The sequence below is a fragment of the Notechis scutatus genome, chromosome 1 (assembly GCF_049901735.1).
Source record: "Notechis scutatus isolate UNSWTSFEM ecotype Mainland chromosome 1, rNotScu1.2, whole genome shotgun sequence".
Lineage (NCBI taxonomy): Eukaryota > Metazoa > Chordata > Lepidosauria > Squamata > Elapidae > Notechis > Notechis scutatus.
The window spans coordinates 113,654,959-113,675,722 of record NC_142009.1 but is presented as its reverse complement, the minus strand read 5'-3'; the positions used below and the strand labels follow the sequence as shown (position 1 = coordinate 113,675,722).

Below are 20,764 nucleotides of genomic sequence, written 5' to 3'. Positions count from 1 at the left end.
AATAAATTACAGACCAAAGAAAGAAGCAAACAAAAAGGGAGTACAAAGTTGGTTTGCTTGACCAAGATTAAAACAAGATGTTTCTATAAAGCTCTGGGAAATCTTTATGGACTTTTTGTTCACACCAGGACTGAAATGTTAATGATTTACAGATTTGCACATGTATAAGTAATACATTATGGGAAGAAGAAACACTTGAATGTAACCTTATAGGAAGTGAAAAATTACTTGTTTCCACATCTTGTGGTGAATATTGGAAGTCACTTCTTTAAATATTTCTTTTCTCATTTTCTTATTTCTTCTTTGCACTGTTATTAAAATTTTCAATAAAAAATATTTTAAAAAATTGCAAATGAGTAATTAGTCTAACCCGATACCTGACCTAGCAAAGATCACCAAAGGATTTATTTGTAAGCACCTTAAGAATAATATCACAATTATTAACAATTAATATGGATTTGTAAAGAACAAATCTCTAATTTTATCTCATGTTTTGATAGGTAACCATTTTAATATATTGTGGAAATGGTGTAGATATAATATAGCTTGACTTGAGCAAAGCACTTAACAAGTACCGCATAATATACTGATTACCAGACTGGATAGCATGATAATTAAATGGATAAATCACTGACTTGAAAATCATATTCAAAGAGTACTGATGAATGGTTCCTCATTAAGCTGAAAATAGAATCAAGATCAGAATCCACATCATAATCATTCTAGATTTTCTGCTTTTCGGTATTTGTATTAAATGACTTGGAAGAAAAGTGTAAAGGAATGTAATAAATTTACAGATGACATTAAGTTTGATGAGATAGTTAATACCGTGGAAGCCAGAAATATAGTTTAAAATGATATTGTAAGTTAAAGAAATGGGTTGAAAATAATGAATGAAACTTAACAATGTCAAGTGCAAAGCTCTTCACTAAGGAAATGAAAATCATTGCACTGATATAGTTTTGGAGATTCTTCCCTTGGAGTACCTGCATAAAAGTACTTGGAACTATAGTAGACTACCAACTATTATAATGAAATGAACCACCAGGATGATTTGGGTGCAAAAAATGCAGCAAATGCAGTTTTAAGTTGCAAGTACAGTGGTACAATATCCTAAATCATTAGGAATCATTCTAAAGTACATTCTACTTTATTTTGCTTTGGTCAGACTTCAGTTTAAGTTCTGTTTCCATTTCTGGACTCCAAACTTTAAGAAAGCTTCAGAGACACTGGAGCAAGTTTAGAAAAGGGCAAAGATCATGGAATTAGAAACCAAGTCCTAATAAATAGACTGAAGGGGATGTGTATGTTCAACCTTGAGAAAAGGAAATGGGGGGGGTTATGCTAGCATTTCTCAAATGCCAGTAACAAATTAAATGGTAAAATGCTTAATAATAAACAGTTCAATAGTAGAACCAATTGCTCAATAGATTAATGGCACAAATGTTCCCTGTACTAAAAATATTTATTTATTATTACTATGATCACATACTGCTCAAGTACAAAAAAGGCTGTTAGTAATAATATGTTAATACAATCTGATTCATAAAAATGAAACAGCCCAGAGTATTTGAGATGAGAGACAACTTTAATTATAATATCTATTTCAGCTAAAGCCTAAATAATCCCTGTATCACTGAAGCATGCTTCTTTTATCCCATGCCCAGATCAATTCAATGGCAAAATCAAAGTTAACATATAACATAACATAACATATATTATGGTATCAGACTCTTGGAAGTAAATTTAACTAATAGCAAGCAGGTGTACGTAAACAAAGAGATCAGTATCCAAAGGCACCCCAACATTACCATTTATTTTAGCACATTTCTCTTCCCATGGAGAAATACTTGTCTGTTTGGAAGTCCTACATAATTTGAGAAATTCATTTAAACAATAAAATGTTTAATTTGTAGACCTTTGCCTGTCCACCAGCATTGTATTACGTTCCTTAAGTGGCAGATCCATATTTAATTTACATATTTTTCCTTCAGTTCAATATTTTGATCTTTGCTTGCCATTTTTCTATCCAACCTATATTATTCTAAACAAAAATAAATGAAAAGTATCGGTGATAGGATTGTTTCAATGTGATTGTTAACATATGCATAAAATGAGTGAATAGCCAGAATAAAAGTATCAGTAATTTGCACTGGATTTAGTTATTTAGAAGATTTATCATTTCTGCTTCTAACAGAAGGATGCTTTTATGGGGAATTACTTAAATGAAACCATATAAAAGATGAACAAATTGCTGAGCACACAATTTGTATCTCAAATAATTAAGCAATTAACGACATTTCTTCCAAAGCACTTTCCTTCTGCAAAAGTTGAAACTCTGAGAAACCGCTTGATCAGCTTGGAATTAATGCACAATAAATCTCTTTCCTTTGTACAGATTCAGTTTTTTCTGATGAAAACACAAAAGGTAGTCTTGCAGTCTTTCTCTACCAATGCACAATTTTTTCCCCATGCAAAACAGTAAATTTATTTCTGTGCATAACATACATGGACTAGCAATATATATTGACATTCCACCTAGATTAGTAAAATACATTTATGCTTTATTGTGCTTTTTATTAAGCTAGGTGAAATGTTAATATATATTGCTAGTCCATGTATGACATGCCAGATGCTGAACAAATAAATTTCCATGTGGATAGACAACGAAATCTTGAATACCTTTAAACTACTTAAACACTGTTCAATTTATTAAGGTTTGAGATAACTTAGAGATGTGCAGGATGGCAGTGTGTCTCTTGCTGTCTTCCTTTATTGTTTCTTTAAATGTTCTCCGCATTGTCCTGGAACACTCCACTTAGTAGATAAAGGTTCAGCAGTATATGGTCTGAAAACAATGTAGCATTTAAAATTTTTAAAAATGTCGTCGCTTACAAGTAGATCCTTTCCAGCTCTGTTATTCCAGGGTACAAAATTTCAGTTGGGAGAAGCATGCTTACCATATTTACAACACACGTGACAAATACACCCTTCTTGCTCAGGTTTTGTACATTGTCAGTGAACCATCTGTTGTGTTAATTACAATGCTTCTCAAAGCAGGTCACTGATGTGCTGCTGCCTTTGCATCAATCATGAAGCTCCTATCTCTACTCCGTAGCAGGTTTGAAACCAAGAAAAAGGAGAGTTAATATAAGCAATGCATTATATTATCTAGTTTATTCTGTGATTCAAGCTCATTTGTTACTGATAATCATGTATTTAGTCATTTATTAATTTTTTTGGCTATATATTATAAATGTATGTTTTTTGTTTAAGTTTTAACTCCATGTCATCTTTTTTTTTAAAATCAGAATTAGGGTGCTTGGCAATTGGCATGTATTTATGACAGCTGTCCTGTCCTGGGGTCATGTGATCACCGTTTTAAACTTCTCAGGCAACTTCTGACAAGCAAAGTCAGTAGGGGAAGTCAGATTTGCTTAATGACTGTATGATTCACTTAACAATTGCTGTGATTCACTTAACAGCTCTGGCACAAAAGTTTATGAAATGGGGCGAAACTCACTTAAGAAGCCGCTGGCACAGTGGTTAGAATGCAGTACTGCAGGCTACTTCTGCTGCCTGCCGGCTGCCTGTAATTTGACAGATCGAATCTCAACTGGCTCAAGGTTGACTTAGCCTTCCATCCTTCCGAGGTGGGTAAAATGAAGACCCAGATTGTTGGGGGTGATATGTTGACGGTGTAAACCACTTAGAGAGGATCCATTTTATTATACCAAACTATACAGTAAAAGCACTATAAAGCAGTATATAAGTTTAAGTGCTATTGCTATTAACAACTGCCTTGTTTAACACCGAAAATTTTGGATTCAATTTGTGGTCATAGTTTAAGGGCCACCTATAGTTTGTTACGTATTTGTGTTCTTCTTTTACAAGGTAGGCAGCGTGGACTCTTCTGAGATGTTTGTTAGGACTCCAAATCCTATGATTTCTAGTTTGTGTGGTTAATGAACAAGGTCACTTTGAGTTTAATATGAAGTGCTTTTTATCATCTGCCATATAGATAATAAGATTGGTACAGACTTCTCAATATACTAAACCGTGGTTTGTGGGAAACATGGCAGTCTATCACCAAAATTTGCAAAGGATAAACAAAACAAAGGAAAAGGTATTCAGGTAATCCCTGACTTATGACCATAATTGGGAACATAATTTCTATTGTTAAACAAGGCAGTTGTCCAATTTTATGACCTTTTTTGCCAACACAGCTAGTAAGTGAATCATACTATTGTTAAGCGAATACAGCTTCCCCCATTGAGTTCTGTCAAAAGCTGACTGGGAAGCAGTGGCGGTATTCTATCAGTTTGTCCCGGCGGTTCAGGTGAACCGGCATTTCTTTTTTTCTCCCGACAGACTATCAGCTGTTCTGGTGATCGATCAGCTGTGACGGGATCCTCCTCTTTGACTTACTGCTTCGCCCAGAAGTCTTCCCTCAGCCTGAGGAGGCAAAAAAAAAAAAAAAAATGGAGTACAAGGGGTGCTGCGTGGCAAAAACGGCCTCCCATGAGGCTTCCCTGAGGCCCAGGAAGCAAAAAAATGGAGCATGGAGGGGGAGTGCTGCAAAAAGAAGCCACACCCACCTAGCCATTCCCACAGACCTGGTAGTAAAAATATTTGCATCCACCTCTGCTGGGAAGGTTACATATGGCATGGCCCCAAGGCACTGCAACCTTAATAATACCATAGAGGTGCTGTACCATAGAGGTACTAGCAATAGCACTTAAACTTATATACCGTTTCACAGTGCTTTACAGCCCTCTCTATGCGGTTTACAAAATCAGCATATTGCCCCCTAACAATCTAGGTCCTCATTTTACTGATCTTGCTAGACAAGTGGTTCTAAGACAAGAACTATTTATACTCAATCAGTTAGGGCTGTAAAACATTTAACTAGTTATTTGTAAAAATCAATCATTTCTCACTATCCCTAGTGCTAGAAAAGATAGCAAATGGGAATACTACTTAACCAACGTCTATGTTCTTCTCTTTTAGGATATATATAACTACTGCTTTTCTGTGCTATTTTTGATGCATACATATTAAAATGGGGTTAAAATGCTGTAAACAAAATGCATATAAAGCCATCATTGCTCTCTTTTACTCCTTGTCCTAAATATTAATGATCCTTGGTTGGCATTTATCTTTCTGCAAGCAGTTGAGTTTTCTTCCCAGTGCTTTGTAATTTTCTTTGGCAAAACTTTTTTTTGTTCTTTCCTTTTTAATAAGATCATTAAATTCTCACTCCATTGGTGACTCATTAAAAATACTAGTTCGGTTTTCATTATTGTCCCAAGATATTGCTTCCACAGCATAATTTCCTTTCCTTCTGACAGTTTTGTCTTATTTTCCCTTTCACACAGTTTGTCTACTCAGCTATATTATTGTGGGGTTTCATTAAATATTTCTGATCAGGAAGAATTAACACTTTTTTTATTACAGTCATCATGTTCATGAATGTTATTAACAGCTCCAAGCTTAATACATAAAGTTTACTTCTAGTGGTCTCTAAGTGAAATCAGGAGAACTTATTCCTAATTTTAAAAAGTTACACAAAATTGGACTGTTAAAAATACTTCAGAGTCAGACCATAATGGTCTACTTGCTCCAGGTCTTCTATGCAATTATAATGATTTATAAAACAACCCCGTGAGGCAGGTTAATCCTGCTATTTCATATGGAAGGTTGCACTTGACATCATTCAAGACTACCTAGGAAACTAATGGACACTTTGGGATTTAAGTTAAGGAATATGCGGTTCATGCTTCATGCTCCTAACCTATCTATTAAAACAGTTTTCAATATAGATCTTATTCTGACCATTGCAAGTGTCTGGAAGATGTTGTAGCATGAATATCAATAAACGGCAATTATGTATGTATTCCAGAGGTGGTATTCAGCAGGTTCTGACCAGTTCTGGAGAACCGGTAGCGGAAATTTTGAGTAGTTCAGAGAACTGGCAAATACCACCTCTGACTGGAGATTTTACAGTATCCTTCTCTTGCTACGCCCACCAAACCACGCCCATAGAACTGGTAGTAAACTTTTTAAATCCCACCACTGATTTATTCCAGTACATAATGTATGGACAAGCAAAGCAAGCAATTGATAATAACTTGTACTGATATTTTAGCTACTGATAAAATAATCTCACAGAAAGTCTATCGTCTCTGTTTGCTCTTCTAAGAACTTTATATTTGGCATAGAGATACTAGAGATTAGGAAGGAAACAGTCACAGAGGAACAGTTTGGTAAGAGATTTTTGAAATATCTATTCCATTCTCCCACCAAAGTTAGCTCTGGAAAGGAGAGGTAGAATTTACAATTCAAAAATGTTACAGTATTAAAAAGCCTAAAGTATTCAAAACATTTGTCACAAGTGAAACATTACTGTAAAATTCTAGATACACTATTGAGCATCCAAGTAAAAGCAAAATAAAAATCTCAGAAACACTGGTAAGATTTAAATTCTGGAAATCCTCAGGAGCTCACAGATTTGTAGTGCAACCTTTTTGTATTTTGTTTTTTAAATGCTTTATAAGACTTAAAATATGCAAACTTCAAAATTAACACAAGGAAAGTGCCTAACCATTCATGGTTCCAAAGCATAATTAACATATAAGAGAGGGAATTAAAAATCTGCTAAAATCAACTGAAAGCTCTATTTTAAAACTACTTTAAACATGGTCTATCTTGATTCTAATAACAAATGAGAGTTTGGTGAACATTCTGGGAAGCCAATTCCATAAAACTAGGTCTCAGTAGAGAGGGGCAAAGACAAATATAAGAAGCAGAAGAAAGCAACCATTTGTTACTAGAATTAATATTACCTTATTTCTATTGTGCTTCTTTCCTTTTCTTTCTTTTTAGTATTAGGTGCAAGGGGAGCCCCATTGTGAAATAGGTGGCAAATAAAATTAACAAACAAACAATACAATTCTCTTTCTTGAGCATTCCTCCCCTTCTATTAATGAAAAAAAAAAAACCCTCACTGTTATACAGTGTACACTGTTCCCAACTTACGATGTATTGAAGCCCAGAATTTCTGTTGTGTTTATGACAATTGTTAAGTTGAAGCACCCACATGACTGACCCAAGTTTACAATATGTTCGCAGTGGTCATAAAGCGAACATGACTATAAAGTGAACATGTTTGCCAACACCACAATCATTAAGCAAACCCATTGCCTAAAATGGACACTTTTGCTAGAAATCAGAAATAAACGTCGGTTTCAAGCAAAAAATCTTTTAAATCACAGTCACATGACCAGTTGGCCAGTTGCCAAGCACCCAAAAAGCAATTGTGTGACACTGGGTGTGTGTGTGTGTGTGTGTGTCAGACGCCAGAACTTCGAATTCAGATCATAAGTATCTTTTTGAGGGTCCACTGTAGTTTCAAGTGACTGGTTGTAAGTCAAGGACTACCTGTAAGGTATTTTCCATGAAAATTATTATTAAACGGATGAGATAGGGTACATGAACTAAAATGCACAAATGAACTGGTAGTGGATAGCTATTTGATCTCAATACAAGTTCTTCTTTAACTTCCCTGTGTGTGTTGAGGTAGTAAATTGCATATTATGTACCGGTGTCATACACAAGGTTCTAATTTGTTACCTATTTCTCTATTGCCTGCATTCATACCCTTTTCCTATGGTTGATTTAGATGTGTAGGAAATGTTTTTGGAAAGATTACCCCATTACCAAGAGATCTGCCATTCTGGCATGTATGCTGAAAATGCTTTTGTCTGAATTCCTCTATGGCTACAGAATGCACTTCTCAGTTGGGTTTGATTCCCTCAGCCCACACATTTAAAATACTGTATTTGTAAAGTTGTATCCCCTTCACCAAATCTCAAATTAATTAACTAATTTTTTAAAAAAAAAAGTTGTTAGGTCCTTTGAATACTCATTAGAATCGGAAGATAGAAGACAAATGGCATAAAAAAACACCAGATCTCTTGGGTCTATAACAGGGGTCCCCAAACTTGGCAACTTTAAGACTTGTGGACTTTAACTCCCAGAATTCTGGGAGTTGGAAGTCCACAAGTCTTAAAGTTGCCAAATTTGGAGACCTCTAGTCTACACATCTACCTTGTCCAGTGAGAAAATCCATTTCACTTACCTTCATTCTATATCACTGCTTTTTAAAAATTTCTATCTCTATCTTAAAATTTCTATCTTAAGCTCACAAAAACTTAAGCAATTTTTTCCAATGTCCTGATTCTGTACAGCAATGACACTAGAAGGCCTCAGAACACACTATCGAAACTGTAAGTCAGTTCCTTTCCACAGTTTGCAAAATGTAGGAATTGTTCAGCAACACACAATGGAGAATCATCAGCAACAACACAGAGTATTGAATAATTTCCCATTAATTTTTCTCTCTCTCTTTATAGAAGGCAAAATAATAACTTTCTGCAAATTAAATTATCATAAAATATAAGGAACACAATGAGTCAAAAAGTGTCACTTCTATAAATAGATTTATCATGAAGTCATTGTGGTTTCTATGGTAGAGGTGACCTATTTATGTCTTTATTTATTCATCTGGGTAACAAGCTATTTAATATTTAGCAACTGCTGTGAGATTTAATTTAATTAGTATTTATGAAGTATTTAATGGTATAGACAGTTATGTAAAAAAACCAACTGTTTGCTTATATTGACAAGAATGTTAAAGCTGAAATTGTTTTTTTCTACAAGAGAAAAAAAAAGCTTTAGAAAAACTTAGGTGCAGTAATTTTGCTAATTTCCGCCATCTACATAGCAATAGCAATAGTTATGTTTTCCCCATTAACAGCTTTTACTGCTGTTACTTAGAAGTCTTTTTCAGTCTCTGCAGCTGCCGCCAAAACGGCTATTTAAGTGTCTTAGGAAATACATAACCACACATGGACAAAATAACTTTAGGAGTATTTGCTATACAAACAATATATGATTGAAACCAGGATTCTAGTTTAAATATTTTGCTGTAATGGGATGCATACTAGCATGCTATAATATTTGCAATTTTCTCTAAATAAAACAGAAATACTCAGATTGATATTCTAATTTCATATATCTACAAAAATCCCAGTCAAATTAAATGCCTTATTTAAGGCTGCAAAATAGGGTAATAACTAGAAGTTGCAACCACAAATTTCCCATATTCAGATTAGGTTTGAAAATAGTTTAAACAAAATAAAACTTAACACTGATCTGATCAGATCAGATGCCTAAGCTTACACAGAATAAAATTTAACTGCATTTATGCATCATATTGTGGTAGGATATTTTCCAGTGTGGGAGACAATCAAATTTCTACAAGCATAAGCTGCAGATAAATTTAAAACAATTACAAAAAAAAGACACACATATTTAGCCTGACCTTAACTAAACTGTGTTTAAATTGTTGTGCATCCCAAATATCTTTTTTTCAGGGGGAGGGGTGTGTCTCTCAACTGTTTGACCAAAAACTGCTTTGTTTTTCCTAAGTATATATTCTTATTTTCTTGGTTTACTTCTGATTTAGAGATTTCTATTCCTTAAACTAGATTTCCCCAACACAATTTTCTCGTAAAGTAATATTCTTGTAAAGTTTTTCTGCTGGATATTTGAACACAATAGTAAATAGTAAAATAGTAAATAGTAAAAAGAATATTCACACATTGCACTTATATAGAAGAGGTAAAGTAGCAATGTATCAATTAACACACTTCAGTTACTGTATGCTCTTACTTTTGAAGTAGGAAAGCCCAGTATCATGGTGAAGGATGGTATATCCAAAAGTTTACAATAAGACTGCTAGATGTCTTCCAGGAAAAAAAACCTCCTCACCCTCCTCTATCTGAGTACTAAGGATCCAGATACAGCCTAGTCAGTCAGGTACTTAAGCTGTGCCAAGGTATCCAATGCCATAGTCTGGATCAGCTATAGTTTCCAAATAATCAAGCCCCATTTACAGCAAAATGCAACAGTTCAGACATGTTATAACTAAGTTCATGAACTATCCCATACCTTCGGGTCCAGAAAAGGTCACAGCTGGCATACAAGATTGGTTGTAGACTCTACCTGCTGTTTAAGCAAAACCCAAACCTCCAGTTGGCAAAGTATGCAAGTGAGTTCCACCCAAAGAAAGCGATGGATTTTCTCTGGAATCAGTTTTCAAAGCTACAGCAATTCCATCTTGCTAGTGTTCACTCTTCGGTCTCCCAACTAGGCCCTAGGAACCATCAGACCTGGGAGAGAACTTCTGCCGCATCACTTCCTTGCTCCAGGGATGCTGCTCTCTAACAGGGTATCAGCATATTGTATAGTTGGTTATTGGCATTCTATACTGGCAGATGGGCTTCCTCAGTGGCTTGAAGTCAACGTTAAGTAGTAGAAGAGGTGAACTGATCCCTAGAGCAGCTCATAATAGAGCAGGGGTGTCAAACTCATATGTCGTCACGGTGGTGTCACATGATGTATCAGGATTTTCCCCCCTCGCTAAACCGAGTGTGACGCATCCGGCCCATGGGCCGGGAGTTTGACAGCCATGCGACAAAGCATCTGAAATCTCAATCTTTCTTCTCCAATCATCATTGCCTACCAATCAGGAAGGAGAAACCCCACAGAATAGTGTCCCCTACTTCCAAGCCTCACAGTTGATCTAGATCAGGGATTCCAAAACGTGTTGCTATTATACATGCCTTTACTGTAATCTTATATATCTTCCCTGGGCTCTGCATCTCCTCAAGAGAGATTCACCTCACAATTTGGCAAAACCTGACCTAGATGGATACCAACCATGTTATCAAAGGCAGCTGATCAAAGGCAACACCGCTCATCCACAAAAGCATCCATATGAATTCAAATTCTTTTCTGAATGCAAATGATAAAGGGTTAGGATCATTCACTCTGGATTTTGAATTCTTAGAAGACAAGTCCAGGAATGGAGTCATACTAAACGAGGGTGTTTTTTTATTGTAATAAAAGCAACAAAATGAGTAACAGGAGAATAATATAACTGAATCAAGTTATAGGAAAGCTAGAGGTATATAAAAGAACTAATAATCACTTATCAAGGAACTGGCTAACAAAGAAAGAGAGGTATGAAAACACAAGCAAAACTATGCAATGGAGCAAAGCAGTTCAAAAATATAGGTGATCCTTGCTAAACAACCACAATTGGGACCAGCAACTTCATCGCTAAATGACACAGTTATTAAGTGAAACATCACACGATCCCACAGGATCACTTGTGCTATGGTCAATCACATGCTGTCATTAACCAAGACATCATGTGACTGCAGCTTGTGAGGTTGCGGCCAGCTTCTTCGTTGGTTCCGCTTGTCTGAAGCCAGCTGAGAAGTGCACAGGTGGCGATCATCAGACAGTAAGTAGGCTGTCTGATCATAAACATCCACCTGTTGGACGTGTGTTTCGATCATGTGGCTGCAGAAACCCTGCAAAGGTTATAAATGCGAGGACCAGTTGTAAAGTTACAGCAGTTACTTTACTGCTGTAACTTTAAAAAAGTCACTAAATAGTGCATTTGTTAAGCAAGGACTATTTATAAACAGTACTTCCTCATGCTTCTGCCTATATTTTCCATAAGAAATTTATCCTACTGGTTTGGATTTGGGAGAAGAAGGGAGTAAGATAAATAGCTCCTATGATCTTTGCCTACCTGAGGACTTGCAGTACTGACTGGCAATAAAGTAAATTCTATCTTCCTCTCTGAGTCTGAATCCCAACCTCATTGAAAGAGGACAGAGCTATCAAATATCTAAAAGTGCTGGGTAGCCCAAAGGCCTCTTAAACCGGGGGTTGCCAACCTTTTGGACCTCACGGACCACCAACTCATAATTTTAAATCCCGCGAACCACTATATAAATTTTGACTGATGGCTTGCTGACATTTTCCCAGAGTCTCTGCAGAAAGCAGCAGAGACCCTGGGAAAATCCCCCCAAAAATCTGCAGGAAAATTCTCCACCCTGTTTTCCTACCGATCGATCATTCTTTATTTGGGACCGCAGGATACTGTCTCCAGCTCCGTTCTCAGGGGGAGGGAGAATTTTGGCTTCATGCAAGGAAAGCAGCAGAAGTAACAGAAGTCTTTCTTTCTCTCCTACAAACTCCGCCAGAAATGAATCTTTGTGAGATTTGTCATGCTGGCACAGCCTCTTGGAGCAGGATGCCTTGCAGGGTCCCAAAGACTCATTTCTGGCAGAGTTTGGGGGAGAGAAAGAAAGACTTTTGCTGCTTTCCTTGCATGCAGCCAAAAGAAGAAGAAAGAAGTGGAAAAAAGCAGCCCGGTGGCCAGGTGAAGCATGTGGGGTGAGTGGGGCAAGTCCCCTCCTCCGCCCTTTCCACCCTCCACTCACTACCTCATGTTGTTCGCAATGCAAGTGACGCAACCTTGTGTTCCCGTGGACCACGTGGGCAGCACAGCTTTGTGTTCCCGCACAGCCTGGATTAATTGCTTTGGGGATGTCATTTCTCTGGGACTACCAAAATTTTCTCGTGGACCACTAGTGGTCCCTGGCCCACTGGTTGGTGACCACTGTCTTAAACAACTACATGGAAAAAAGAAAATGAAGTAGAACACCAAAGATATGAGAATTACTGCACCCCACCGTAGTGCCTTGCCCATGGCAACTGGTAGCAATGAAAGGTGAAGTTTTAAGCTTTTGTATCAATAATACTTCACTTCTCTAGACACAGTAATGGTTGCTAATCTTTTATACATTGCATTTCTCTGAAAGGATGACGAGCCTGAATTTAAATCAACTCCCACTCTTGAAAGGAAGATAAGACAGAAAAAAAACCCACTATTATTTGCCTCCTTTACCATATTCTCAGCAAATTTAAGATAATGTAAAGGTAAATTATTTGAGGGAAAATTATCTCCTGTTCAAGTAAATGCAGTATTGGAAAATAAAAGGATGAAGAAGAGGACATCACTGAAATGTGGGATTATTACTTTCAACCCGTCTTATTCTTTACTTATTTAGGTCTTTCCGAGTTTTTTTTTTTAGTACACTTGTGTATGTAAACTAAGATGTTAGTTTTGGATAAAAAGTGTAATGTCTAAGCTTTGAATATTCATGGATTTAGAAAATCAAATGGTTTGCAATGACAAATCATGGACCAATTAATAAAAATCAGAGAAAATCTGATTACAATGGATTGTAGCCTTTATGCACACAGATACAATAGAAAAACAGGAAGGAATGATATGAATAATACAATTTTCAGGTCAAGAATTCCAAGAGCGTTTAAAAATTCTGTGGCCTATATTTTGATGATTGATTAGGATACTGGCATATTAAGGGTAAAGGGAAGATATAATCATATTTCCAAATTAAAGGCAGACTCTACATAGTTACTTATTATTTCATAATTATTTTGAATACAATGAATTTCTTTCAACCTATTTCTCTCAAAAAATTGTTAACAGCTTTGGGAGATGCTTTGATAGTTATGTTCTGTTGCTGTGTTTAAGCAATGCCTAGTTATGAAAAACTCCAGGGCTTTTTTTCCAGGCCTAGGAGAATAATCTATTAAGCTAAACAGTCATTCTTACTTGACTGTATTTAAATGGTAAATCTATGCCAACTTACATATCCAGTATTTACCAGCTCTTTTCCAATATGTGTGTAAAGAACCCAAATAGCATCTTGTCCATCTTGCAACAGTATGGCATAGAAGACAATTATTTTTTCAGCAAGTGAGAAGATGATGGAGGGAAGAAGAGGAAAATCTTGTCCCCTGTGGCCCCAACCACCTTGGTCCAGACTGTTGCTTGTCTGCTACTAATTCTATGCCATCTGCATAAAATCCCCAGAATCTGATTTTGCCGATGCAAGAAATTTGAAAGAAAATAAAACAAGAACATGTTGTTGTTTTTACAAAATTCCTATATTAATGAAAATGAATGAGAAAGAGCAAACCTGGTGCTCTTGAAAATTTACCCCTTTCTTCACTATTGCATATAACGTATTAACAGTAAAACAGGGCAGCCACAAGTGCTGATGAAGTGTAATTATTCTAGATGCCAGACTTTAGGGGAAAACCCTATATTCAAGAATACCCACACACTGCTTTTTAAAAAATCCTGTGGAAAAAAAGATTCTGAGGTATTAGTAACCTTTCAGAGAGAGAGAGAGAGAAAAGCTGTATTACCAAAGTCTCACATCATGATTTTCCGTTTAGAAAGGAAAAATTTATGAATATATTTATATATATAATATATTTTGTCTACTTCTTTCCCCCACTCAGAAAAAGGTTTAAAAAAGTAAAGGTTACCCCGTCAGTCATGTCCAGTTTTAGGGTATGTTGCTCATCACCATTTTTTGACTGAGGGAGCCAGCCTTGTTCAAAGACATTTTCAGTGGTCATATGGCCAGCATGGCTCTAGGCCAAAGGAGCATGGAATGCTGTTACCTTCCCACCGAAGTGGTACCTGCTAAACTACTTTCATTTGCATGCTTTCAAACTGCAGGAGCTGAGGCAAGTAACAGGAGTTTACCTCATTATATGGAGCTTGGGTCTTGAACCTGGGCTTCCAGCTCTCTTACTGACAAGTTTGGTGTCTTTAACTGCTGAGTCATTGCGCCTCTTTAGAAAAAGATACCATGCAGCAATTAAAAAACATTTAGATAGTTGGTGCTTCTCTTATCAGTGGTGGGATTCAAAAATTGTTACTACCGGTTCTGTTGGCGTGGCTTGGTGGGCGTGGCAGGGAAAGGATACTGTAAAATCCCCATTCTCTCCCTACCTTGCTTTCCAGCTCTGTTCTCCTGTGCAGGGCAACAAAAGAAGACCCAGCTGATCAGCTGGTACTTGGGAGGCAGAGAATAGATGGGGCCGGGGCCAGTCAGAGATGGTATTCCAAACTACTCAAACTTTCTGCTCCAGTTCTCCAGAACTGGTCAGAACCTGCTGAATACCACCTCTGCAGCTTATCCCTTATAGTATCTTCTCTCTTGCATCATGGCTACTTGTGACTGAATATAGGGGGAGTTGTTGTCATTACCACAATATTCTAAAAATAAGCACATGAAGCACAGACAAAACAAGTTTCAGCCAACTTAAAAGTTGAACCTAGGTCATTGTACAGCTTCTTTCACAATCTTGCTTTATTATTTTTAATCTAATGGGGTATTATAATTCTTGCCTCCAACCCACCCACCCATCCTCCTGAAGTAAATGACAACTGAAGATGTGAATGACAGTCCAAGCTAAAACCTGTGATTCGGCATATTCTAATTGCTTGGCTTGGCCCAAGTAGGAAGGAGAGATAGAAGCAGTCCATTATCTCTATTGATTTGCACTACTTTGTCAGCACTAATGATGTTATCTTATTAAAAGAGAGAACTGCCTTTCAGTGCTAGCAATGCACTGGCTCATAAGACCCTCTGGTGAGGCGACTATTATAAATACAGCTCAAACTAAAATCCAAAGCAAACGTTTAGAAGTTAGTTGCTCTCTGCTTCCCCCTCCCCTCTTTTTAATTGGGTTACACTTTTCCTTAATGTTATCTCAGCTAAAGACATTGTGTGGGCAGAATACAGTAGAGCAGGAAACGTGAGGGAGGAATGAGAAGCTTAAAGAAACAATTAAAAGAGAAATTTTGCAAATAAAAAACGATGTCATTGGCAATTTCAGAACAGTGTTATTAACTAACTCTTGAATGCAAAGTAAACTATATGGTAGCATTTATCATTGGAATATGTGACATTTTAAATAGCAACAATTATTCAGCTGTTTCCTATGCAGCAAGACTAGTACATGCATGGAAAATGATGTTTCTACTTGTTTAGTAATAAAAAATAGTAATTTACCATAATGAACGTTTTATACATAATTTCTTTCAGTGTGGACTCTTTGAAATACCCACTATTTAACAACTCTATTTACTAGCATCACTAATGCTCCCCTAGACAAACCTCTACATTAAAAAAAAGAACCACAAGTCTTTAGTGGTTTACTATTTGCCACCCTTTTCCCACGTAGGTGATAGATGTGACTGTTCCAAATCCTGTAACAACCATTTGATTACAGAAATAGGATTTTGCAAATAGTATGCAATTTGGCAGAGGGGGAAATATAGCCAAATTCTCAGTATGATACACGTAAAGCCTCCAATAAAATGCAATTCAGGTCTGTACTCAGAAGCCTGTTGATGCAAAGATCCTTTATGGTATAGAACATGTATAGAGATGGTGAACCTATGACACATGTGTAAAAGATGACATGCCGTGATGTTCTGGGTGACACACCAGCATTCACCAACACCTGACAACTCTTCTCGAAAGCATGCCCTGTTCTTTCCTGACTTTTAGAAGCTGCGGACTCTCGTACAGCATCGAGATCCTCCCAAAATGAATTTGTTTTACTTTTTTTGTGTAATTATTTGATGTTTCTTTAAGTAATACATAGCAACACAATCAAGCATTTTCCGAATTTTTGACATGCCACGCCTAAAAGATTCTCTCTATCACTGTGGTAGTCTGGATCAGAGAGTATATTCTAGCTGTGCAGAAGTGTTATCTTGATCGTAATTTAAAAATGGTTAATAAGTATAAAATAGCAATATTATGTTGTACAGTAGTACATTCAGTTTGTCAAATCAGCCCATAGATTATGAATAATTAAAACACATATTCTAGACTATTTTGATCTAGTGTAGTCCATAATGTATACAGTTATCCCAAATAAGACATTTAAGTGTTTCTATCCACAAAACATTGAAACCACTAAAAGCACATCTTGGCTGGCTCAGGCTTCGATCCTTCTGAGGTTAGTAAAACGAGGGCCCAGATTATTAAGGGCAATATGCTGACTCCATAAACCACCTAGAGAGGGCTGTAAAGCACTGTGAAGCGGTATATATTGTAAGTCTAAGTGTTATTGCTATCTTCATATCTCAACACAAGGTTCTCCTCAGAATACATTAAGTGTTCATATATGTATACACCCAATGCATTTCTGAGGAGAAACATGGCTTCCTGTCAGTTGTTTTATATCTATTAAGGATGAACCACAATCTTCTCCTGAACCACAGTATGAAATAGTGTATCAATACAATATTGTACAGCATCTTTACGTAATTCAGAATTATGAAAATGTTAAATATGAAGTTGCAAATTAAAGTTGACATTAGGACTGTGCAAGGCAGTTGAGAAAAATACTTTGCAATCTATTGCAAAGCACAACTTGAAGCATGAAAGCAGCCACAACCTTTAAAGCCTTACATGGGTGTTTCAAAGCTGCCTTTCATCATTTATGTACGCATATGCACAAAGACTACTTCCATTCAGAAAGCCAGAGAAACAGATGACATATACAACTAGAAAAATGAACTTTCCTAATTAATAAACTTGTTTTATATTATCTTTCCAATCATAAGAATGCCTTATGGTCATTAATAGTTAGTTTCCAAGCTAAAAAAGAATCATATTGACTAGTAAGTCCTACTATATATTCTGGAAATTGCTGCATGATCAAACTACTGAGGATTGATATTTTGTCATACAGTACCAATTTTGTCTCTACAGCTTCTGATGTCCAATATAATTTCATAAATTTATGTTTCAAAAGTTTCCAAAATGAGCATAAAAGAGTATACAAAAGGTAATGAATTAAATATATTGATTAATCTGATGTAAATTCATTCACCTGCTATAAAGACAAATATATGTTTGCATATATGTTCAAAAAGGATGTTTTACGTTAATCCCATATTCCTATGTACTGTATGTGCTAGAATACAATCCAAGACACCAAATTCCAGATTCTATAATCTTCACTTTAATAAAATGAAATATATAGAAACTTTCCCCCTAGCATTGCAGATTAAATCTTAAAATACAGAATGCAATTGATTTAAAGACACAGAATAATGCAATTGTTCATAACTTAGAATGACACATATCTTTTTTTAATGAATTCATTGGAATAAATTTGACATTGTAATCAGTACTATACTTACACATACTAACAAATGATAAAATGTGTTTAACTTAATTTGTGACTTACAACCAAAATTGAGCCCAAAATTTCTGTTGCTAAGTGAGACAGTTGTTAAGTGAGTTTTGCCCCATTTAATGACCTTTCCTGCCACAGCTGTTAAGTGAATTGCTGCAATTGTAAACACAGTGTTAAAGTGAATCTGGCTTCCTCACTGACTTTGTTTTTCAGAAGGTCGCAAGAGGGGAGCAACCATCATAAATATGAACTAGTTGTCAAGTGTCCGTCTTTTGATCACATGACCATACAGATGCTGCAATAATAGTAAGTGTGAAAAATGGTCATAAGTCACTTTTTTCAGTGCCATTGTAACTCCAAAAGGTTTGTAAATGAAAAGCCGTAAATTGAGGACTACCTTTATATGGTCACTAGGAGTCAAGAACAACCTGATGGTTTATAATTAGTCTAATCTAATCTAACTGTCAGTGTTTCAAGTAATGCACTGTCAACCCTGAAGTGAGCCTGGCTGAGGCCATCTTGGAGGCTTCAGGGTTTCATCTAATCTAATCTAATCTAATCTAATCTAATCTAATCTAATCTAATCTAATCTAATCTAATCTAATCTAATCTGAAACACAGTCATCCATTCATAACTACCATTACATCAAAATGATGGATAAAATGGGCATTGCTGTTTCATGATGCAAACTTGCCTTTTTGTATTTTTGTATGCCAATAAGAGGTAGAACTTGTCTCACAATATTGTGATGCACATTCTATTACTTGCTCCCTTGCCATCTGCAACACAGACTAATTATTTGAGGTCCTGGGCTAGTACAGAATGATCAAAACAATCCCACTGGGCACCTAGAGCCAGGGATTATCCACAGTTAATAAATGCTTTGCTTATTTCTTTAAGAGGAAGATGGCTACTTATGATAAAATGTGTTCTTGCAAAATGTTCTTCTCCTAGCATGAACGGAATATGGAGGCGTGTGAATCAGGATGATTTACATGAAGGCAAAAGCATTATGGAATTTAATGGAAAGAAAAGTGGTTTAGGAATATGCAAAAGATTAGATAAATATGTACCATATCTTTCTCTCCATTTCAATTTCCCTGCTAAAGCAATTTTTCCCTTTGACTATGTTTCTCCCACCTACCTTCTCTTTCTCTCTCCCTCTCTCCCTCTCCCTCTCTCTCTCTCTCTCTCTCTCACACACACACACACACTGTAGGGCTTTCAAACTTTTTCAGCCAAGGACCTGAATACTGTAACCACTGATCAAGAGGCAAAGCTGTAGTGATAGAAAATTGGTTAAATTAGAGTGAGCTTTTTCCCCCTTGATGTCTCATGAGATTCTATTAAATTCATGTGGAATCCAGTAGTTCTGCAGAGCAGTTTGAAAAACCTGCTATAGAGTTTCCGCATATGTAGGTTAATGTATTTATATTTCAGTGTGATTTCTGATTAGGATTTTAGAAAGATACAATTATTTTTATAAAGTTCTGATAGGACTGAGGACTTTCTCACAGCGGTGTACTAGTTTGGTATAGTGGTTAAGGTGCTGGGCCATAGAAACCAGGAGACTGAGAGTTCTAGTCCCACCTTAGGTATGAGACTCAGCTGGGTGACTTCGGGCCAGCTAGTCTCTTTCAGCCCAACCCACCTCACAGGGTTGTTATGGGAAACACACAAGGAGGAAGGAGTATTATGCATGTTTGCTGTCTTGAGCTACTTGTAAAATAATAAATGCGGGGTAAAAATATAATAAATAAAAATAAATAAAATGTAAGAGAGAACTAGGATCTCACATATTGTAATACTTCCCTTTACAAAAACCTATGTATTCTCCTGGGATGGCTGTTTTCTGCGTGAAAGGATGTGCAAAATTTTAAAAGATCAATAAAAGTTCAAAGAAGGTAGAAAGCAGGCTTAAAAAACACCAGCAGAACGTATTTCAAAGTACTTATTTAAACAAGTCAGCATATTTCAGTTTTGCATTTAAGAACATCTCTAGATCTCTAGATACAGCTTGATCTCCTATTTTATGCCTTTTCTCTTGCAATATGTTTTCATTCTCCCAATTTTTATTTATTTTATTTTATTTATTTATTTATTGTTTTTGATAACAAAAAAAAAAAAAAAAAAAAAAAAATAAATAATGAACATGAAATGTTGCATATAAGAAAAACCCTAAAAAATAGGAGAAACAGGAACGGCACGGTGCGCTTAGCACCCCCACGACCTCTTAAAGGGTGAGGTAAATAGACATCTTAAATTTTAAAATCGGAAAAACATTAAAAAACATTTCCCCCTAAAAAAAAAAAACCCCACTTGGCATCCTCCAGACTGAAACTCTTAAGAGAGAGTTGTAGGAAGGCAAACACAGAACAGAAAACTGATCTAAAGCTGTAACTACCTCATGCACATGTTAACACACACATCCACACTATTCTTTGCTGCAATGAAAAATTCTAACTCCCTTCCCTCCCCCAATTTTGTTTCCTTACTTGCAACAACAAACAAATCCACATCCACCATCAAACGCAGCTGCCTATATGTCTGCATGCGACTACAAAATCAAATCTTTCACTTTCCATTGTGCCATCCATGATCATTCTTGTCTGAATGTGGTGGACTAACACCGCAACTGCTTCCTCAGTCCTAGATGCCCCTTTAAATATGTAGAAAGCTTATAACACCCCCACCACACACACACACACACACCACGCTCACGTTTGCATTCCAGCCTTTTCTACTACCCCCATCCCCCATATACCAAGCATGCTGGCGTCAAGACAAAGC

At 36.4% G+C, this 20,764-nt stretch overlaps 1 protein-coding gene across 1 annotated transcript in view; it reads right to left on the bottom strand.

Moving 5' to 3' along the window:
• BACH2 (BACH transcriptional regulator 2) overlaps nt 1-20,764 on the bottom strand; it is a 165,999-nt gene that overhangs the window by 91,141 nt on the left and 54,094 nt on the right. The window lies entirely within an intron of this gene.